Genomic DNA, 7,273 nt, shown 5'->3' on the forward strand with positions numbered 1-7,273 from the left:
CATTAATTACTCTCATGTCGTTCCAAACCGGTAAGACTTTTTCATTCATCTTTGGAACACAAATGACGGTCTTTTTGATGAAATCTGAGCCAGTTCTGTCCCTCCATTGACAGCTACGCAACTACCACTTTGAAGCTTAAAAAAGTTCATAAAGAGATTGCAAAACTAATCTATATGAATTGAGCGGTTTAGAAACTAATAGTAACCAAATTTTCTGAAGAGACTCAATCGCTTTAAATGATGAACAGATTTAATTTAGGCTCTTTTTTTTTACATTGATTAGCGAACATTAACAAAAGCTCAACCGAACCTGCTTGATGGGCGAAAACAAACCTCATTGGTTCTCGCGGAAGCTCAAACGTGCTGCGTAACACGAGAATGAACCTCACTGGTTCTTGCCGAAGCTCAGACGTGCTGCGTAACACAAGAATGAACCTCACTGGTTCTTGCCGAAGCTCAAACGTGCTGCGTAACACAAGAATGAACCTCACTGGTTCTTGCTGAAGCTCAAACGTGCTGCGTAACACAAGAATGAACCTCATTGGTTCTTGCTGAAGCTCTAACGTGCTGCGTAACACAAGAATGAACCTCATTGGTTCTTGCTGAAGCTCAGACGTGCTGCGTAACACAAGAATGAACCTCACTGGTTCTTGCTGAAGCTCAAACGTGCTGCGTAACACAAGAATGAACCTCACTGGTTCTTGCCGAAGCTCAGACGTGCTGCGTAACACAAGAATGAACCTCACTGGTTCTTGCTGAAGCTCAAACGTGCTGCGTAACACAAGAATGAACCTCACTGGTTCTTGCTGAAGCTCAAACGTGCTGCGTAACACAAGAATGAACCTCATTGGTTCTTGCTGAAGCTCAAACGTGCTGCGTAACACAAGAATGAACCTCACTGGTTCTTGCTGAAGCTCAAACGTGCTGCGTAACACAAGAATGAACCTCATTGGTTCTTGCTGAAGCTCAGACGTGCTGCGTAACACAAGAATGAACCTCACTGGTTCTTGCCGAAGCTCAGACGTGCTGCGTAACACAAGAATGAACCTCACTGGTTCTTGCTGAAGCTCAAACGTGCTGCGTAACACAAGAATGAACCTCATTGGTTCTTGCTGAAGCTCAAACGTGCTGCGTAACACGAGAATGAACCTCATTGGTTCTTGCTGAAGCTCAAACGTGCTGCGTAACACAAGAATGAACCTCACTGGTTCTTGCCGAAGCTCAGACGTGCTGCGTAACACAAGAATGAACCTCACTGGTTCTTGCCGAAGCTCAAACGTGCTGCGTAACACAAGAATGAACCTCATTGGTTCTTGCTGAAGCTCAAACGTGCTGCGTAACACGAGAATGAACCTCATTGGTTCTTGCTGAAGCTCAAACGTGCTGCGTAACACGAGAATGAACCTCATTGGTTCTTGCCGAAGCTCAGACGTGCTGCGTAACACAAGAATGAACCTCACTGGTTCTTGCTGAAGCTCAAACGTGCTGCGTAACACAAGAATGAACCTCATTGGTTCTTGCTGAAGCTCAAACGTGCTGCGTAACACAAGAATGAACCTCATTGGTTCTTGCTGAAGCTCAGACGTGCTGCGTAACACAAGAATGAACCTCACTGGTTCTTGCTGAAGCTCAAACGTGCTGCGTAACACAAGAATGAACCTCACTGGTTCTTGCCGAAGCTCAGACGTGCTGCGTAACACAAGAATGAACCTCACTGGTTCTTGCTGAAGCTCAAACGTGCTGCGTAACACAAGAATGAACCTCATTGGTTCTTGCTGAAGCTCAAACGTGCTGCGTAACACGAGAATGAACCTCATTGGTTCTTGCTGAAGCTCAAACGTGCTGCGTAACACAAGAATGAACCTCATTGGTTCTTGCTGAAGCTCAAACGTGCTGCGTAACACAAGAATGAACCTCATTGGATCTTGCTGAAGCTCAAACGTGCTGCGTAACACAAGAATGAACCTCATTGGATCTTGCTGAAGCTCAAACGTGCTGCGTAACACAAGAATGAACCTCACTGGTTCTTGCCGAAGCTCAAACGTGATGCGTAACACAAGAATGAACCTCACTGGTTCTTGCTGAAGCTCAAACGTGCTGCGTAACACAAGAATGAACCTCACTGGTTCTTGCCGAAGCTCAAACGTGATTCGTAACACGAGAATGAACCTCACTGGTTCTTGCTGAAGCTCAAACGTGCTGCGTAACACAAGAATGAACCTCATTGGATCTTGCTGAAGCTCAAACGTGCTGCGTAACACGAGAATGAACCTCATTGGTTCTTGCCGAAGCTCAAACGTGATGCGTAACACAAGAATGAACCTCACTGGTTCTTGCTGAAGCTCAAACGTGCTGCGTAACACAAGAATGAACCTCATTGGATCTTGCTGAAGCTCAAACGTGCTGCGTAACACAAGAATCAACCTCATTGGATCTTGCTGAAGCTCAAACGTGCTGCGTAACACAAGAATGAACCTCATTGGTTCTTGCTGAAGCTCAAACGTGCTGCGTAACACAAGAATGAACCTCATTGGATCTTGCTGAAGCTCAAACGTGCTGCGTAACACAAGAATCAACCTCACTGGTTCTTGCCGAAGCTCAGACGTGCTGCGTAACACAAGAATGAACCTCACTGGTTCTTGCCGAAGCTCAAACGTGATGCGTAACACAAGAATGAACCTCACTGGTTCTTGCTGAAGCTCAAACGTGCTGCGTAACACAAGAATGAACCTCACTGGTTCTTGCCGAAGCTCAAACGTGATGCGTAACACAAGAATCAACCTCACTGGTTCTTGCCGAAGCTCAGACGTGCTGCGTAACACAAGAATGAACCTCACTGGTTCTTGCTGAAGCTCAAACGTGATGCGTAACACAAGAATGAACCTCACTGGTTCTTGCTGAAGCTCAAACGTGCTGCGTAACACGAGAATGAACCTCACTGGTTCTTGCCGAAGCTCAAACGTGATGCGTAACACAAGAATGAACCTCACTGGATCTTGCTGAAGCTCAAACGTGCTGCGTAACACAAGAATCAACCTCACTGGTTCTTGCTGAAGCTCAAACGTGCTGCGTAACACGAGAATGAACCTCATTGGTTCTTGCCGAAGCTCAAACGTGCTGCGTAACACAAGAATGAACCTCACTGGTTCTTGCCGAAGCTCAAACGTGCTGCGTAACACGAGAATGAACCTCATTGGATCTTGCTGAAGCTCAAACGTGCTGCGTAACACAAGAATGAACCTCACTGGTTCTTGCCGAAGCTCAAACGTGCTGCGTAACACAAGAATGAACCTCACTGGTTCTTGCCGAAGCTCAAACGTGCTGCGTAACACAAGAATGAACCTCACTGGTTCTTGCCGAAGCTCAAACGTGATGCGTAACACAAGAATGAACCTCACTGGTTCTTGCTGAAGCTCAAACGTGCTGCGTAACACAAGAATGAACCTCATTGGATCTTGCTGAAGCTCAAACGTGCTGCGTAACACAAGAATCAACCTCACTGGTTCTTGCTGAAGCTCAAACGTGCTGCGTAACACAAGAATGAACCTCATTGGATCTTGCTGAAGCTCAAACGTGCTGCGTAACACAAGAATCAACCTCATTGGTTCTTGCCGAAGCTCAAACGTGCTGCGTAACACAAGAATGAACCTCATTGGTTCTTGCCGAAGCTCAGACGTGCTGCGTAACCCGAGAATGAACCTCATTGGTTCTTCAAGTGAACATGTTTGAGCTTCTGTTTACCACAGCTGATGTGTGAGTTGATAAATGTTTACATGTGAATAAAAGCCTAAATTCAATCTGTTCATCATATAAAAACGATTGAGTCTCTTCAGAAAATTTTGACTAAACCACTACATTTATATGGATTAGTTCTTCGATCTCTCATTTTTTGTACGTTTTTGAAGCGTCAATGTGGTAGTTGCGTAGACTGTCAATGACCTGTCACGATTTTTCTCCAGTTGATGAATAATAAAAACAATGACAGCCAATCAGAATCCATCCTGCTTTAAAGGAACACTCCAACGTTTTTTCATATTAAACTATGTTATTCCCTTAACTAAGACGAGTTGATACATACCTCTCTCGTCTCAGTGCGTGCACTCAATCGCTCTGGCGTGCGGCGACACTTTAATAGCACTTAGCTTTGCCCAGTTCATTCATTAGGGACCAAACAGAGATGCGACCAAACACCTCCACGTTTTCCCTATTTAAATACAGTTACACGAGTAGTTACACGACCAAGTATGGTGACACAAAATAAAACGTGGCGCTTTTCTGGTAAAAAGGATAACTATAATGTATGGTGGAATTTAAAACTTCAATCCTCCGGCCTCTCCGCACTTTGGAGGTGTATGGGAGAGGGAGACCCGGTCTGTAAAGGCTGCTCTTCGTGCAACCCTAGGTTCAGAAACGGTGTCCGAAGAAGTGCTTCAGACAGTTTTGATTGAGATCGAAGCCATTCTAAATTCTAAGCCTTTAGAGCAGTGATCTCAAACTCAATTCCTGGAGGGCCACAGCTCTGCACAGTTTAGCTCCAACCAGCTCCAACTCACACCTGCAAGGAAGTTTCTAGAAATCCTGAAGACCTTGATTAGCTGGATCAGGTGTGTTTGATTAGGGTTGGAGCAAAACTGTGCAGAGCTGTGGCCCTCCAGGAATTGAGTTTGAGATCACTGCTTTAGGGTATGTTTTGGCAGATTTGGCTGATATGGACGCAGTTACTCCAAATTGCCTGCTGATGGGGCGGACAGATGGTTCCTTACCCCAAGTGGTGTATCCGGAATCTGAACTTTTCACAAAGCAGAGATGGAGGCACTCCCAGCTATTAGCTGACAGATTCTGGACTGCATTTATAAGGCACTATCTATCGGTAATGCAGACAAGAGGAAAGTGGCAAAGACCATCACCTGACATTGAGCCTGGCACTGTAGCCATGTTAGTTGACCCCCAGCTACCTCGGTCCCTATGGCAAATTAGGAGAATTCTGAAAGTCTTCCCAGGAGCCGATGGCCGTGCCAGAACAGTGGAGATACAGATAAAAGACAGAACGTATACTCGAGATCGTATACTAGAGATATTAGAACCACCTCAGAACACAATCCTAGTTTAACTATTTAACAATATGGTTAAAATGTAAAATAACTGTTTTTATTTGCATACATTTTAAAATGTAATTTATTCCCGCTGGCAAAGCTGAATTTTCAGCATCATTACTCCATTCTTTAGTGTCACATGATCATTCAGAAATCATTCTAATATGATGATTTGATGCTCAAGAACAATTTCTTAATATTATCAATTTTGAACACTTAATATTTTGTGTAAACCATGATACGTTTTTTTTTTCTCCAGAATTTTATGATGAATAGAAACTTAAAAGAACAGCATTTATTTCAAATAAATGTAGAAATATTTTGTAACATTATAAATGTCTTTACTGTCGCTATTGATTAATTTAATGCATCCTTACAGAATAAAAGTTTAAAAAGTCCTTTAAAAAAAAGAAAATCTTACCGAGCCTAAACTTTTGAATGATAGAGCAGATGGGAAAAAACATCACCTAATCTAAACCATGACTGACAGATAGCCGAAATTATGGCATAAAATGCATGGATCCATAAATCCAATTTAGCATTATGTTTTGATGGCCAGCTAAATGTCACAAAGCATACGTCATCCCAAACTATTTCCACAATGAGCTCCTTGTATTCCAATGACCTCCACAGTCATGAGATCTAAGTTCTATAGAGCACCTTTGGTTTGAGGTGGAACGGCAGATTTGTGGCATGAATGGCGTCATCATGGAGCAAAATCTCCCTGGAAAGTTTCGAGCACTTTGCTGAATCCGGGTCACAAGGGATTCAAGTGTTTCGGAGGGTCATATCCTGTTGGAAAAGTGTACCAGATAAAGTGGTTTTGAATGTACATGATCCACAAATGATCTACAGCCTGCTGAAAACAATGACTTAAATGGTTAGTTCACTCAAAAATGAAAATTTTGTCATTAATTACTCTCATGTCGTTCCAAACCGGTAAGACTTTTTCGTTCATCTTCGGAACACAAATTAAGGTCTTTTTGATGAAATCTGAGCCAGTTCTTGTCCCTCCATTGACAGCTACGCAACTACCACTTTGAAGCTTAAAAAAGTTCATAAAGAGATTGTAAAACTAATCCATATGAATTGAGCGGTTTAGTAACTAATAGTAACCAAATTTTCTGAAGAGACTCAATCGCTTTAAATGATGAACAAATTTAATTTAAGCTTTTTTTAAACATATAAACATTGATTAGCGAACATTAACAGAAGCTTAACCGAACCTGCTTGATGGGCGAAAACAAACCTCATTGGTTTTGCCGAAGCTCCAACGTGCTGCGTAACACGAGAATGAACCCCATTGGTTCTTGCCGAAGCTCAAACGTGCTGTGTAACACGAGAATGAACCCCATTGGTTCTTGCCGAAGCTCAAACGTGCTGTGTAACACGAGAATGAACCCCATTGGTTCTTGCCGAAGCTCAAACGAAGCTCAAACGTACTGCGTAACACGAGAATGAACCTCACTGGTTCTTGCCGAAGCTCAAACGTGCTGCGTAACATGAGAATGAACCTCATTGGTTCTTGCAGAAGCTCAAACGTGCTGCGTAACACGAGAATGAACCTCATTGGTTCTTGCAGAAGCTCAAACGTGCTGCGTAACACGAGAATGAACCTCATTGGTTCTTGCAGAAGCTCCAACGTGCTGCGTAACACGAGAATGAACCCCATTGGTTCTTGCCGAAGCTCAAACGTGCTGTGTAACACGAGAATGAACCCCATTGGTTCTTGCCGAAGCTCAAACGAAGCTCAAACGTACTGCGTAACACGAGAATGAACCTCATTGGTTCTTGCCGAAGCTCAAACGTGCTGCGTAACATGAGAATGAACCTCATTGGTTCTTGCCGAAGCTCAAACGTGCTGTGTAACACGAGAATGAACCCCATTGGTTCTTGCCGAAGCTCAAACGAAGCTCAAACGTACTGCGTAACACGAGAATGAACCTCATTGGTTCTTGCCGAAGCTCAAACGTGCTGCGTAACATGAGAATGAACCTCATTGGTTCTTGCAGAAGCTCAAACGTGCTGCGTAACACGAGAATGAACCTCATTGGTTCTTGCAGAGGCTCAAACGTGCTGCGTAACACGAGAATGAACCTCATTGGTTCTTGCAGAAGCTCAAACGTGCTGCGTAACACAAGAATGAACCTCACTGGTTCTTGCCGAAGCTCAAACGTGCT

The sequence above is a fragment of the Squalius cephalus genome (genome assembly GCF_949319135.1).
Source record: "Squalius cephalus genome assembly, chromosome: 18".
NCBI lineage: Eukaryota > Metazoa > Chordata > Actinopteri > Cypriniformes > Leuciscidae > Squalius > Squalius cephalus.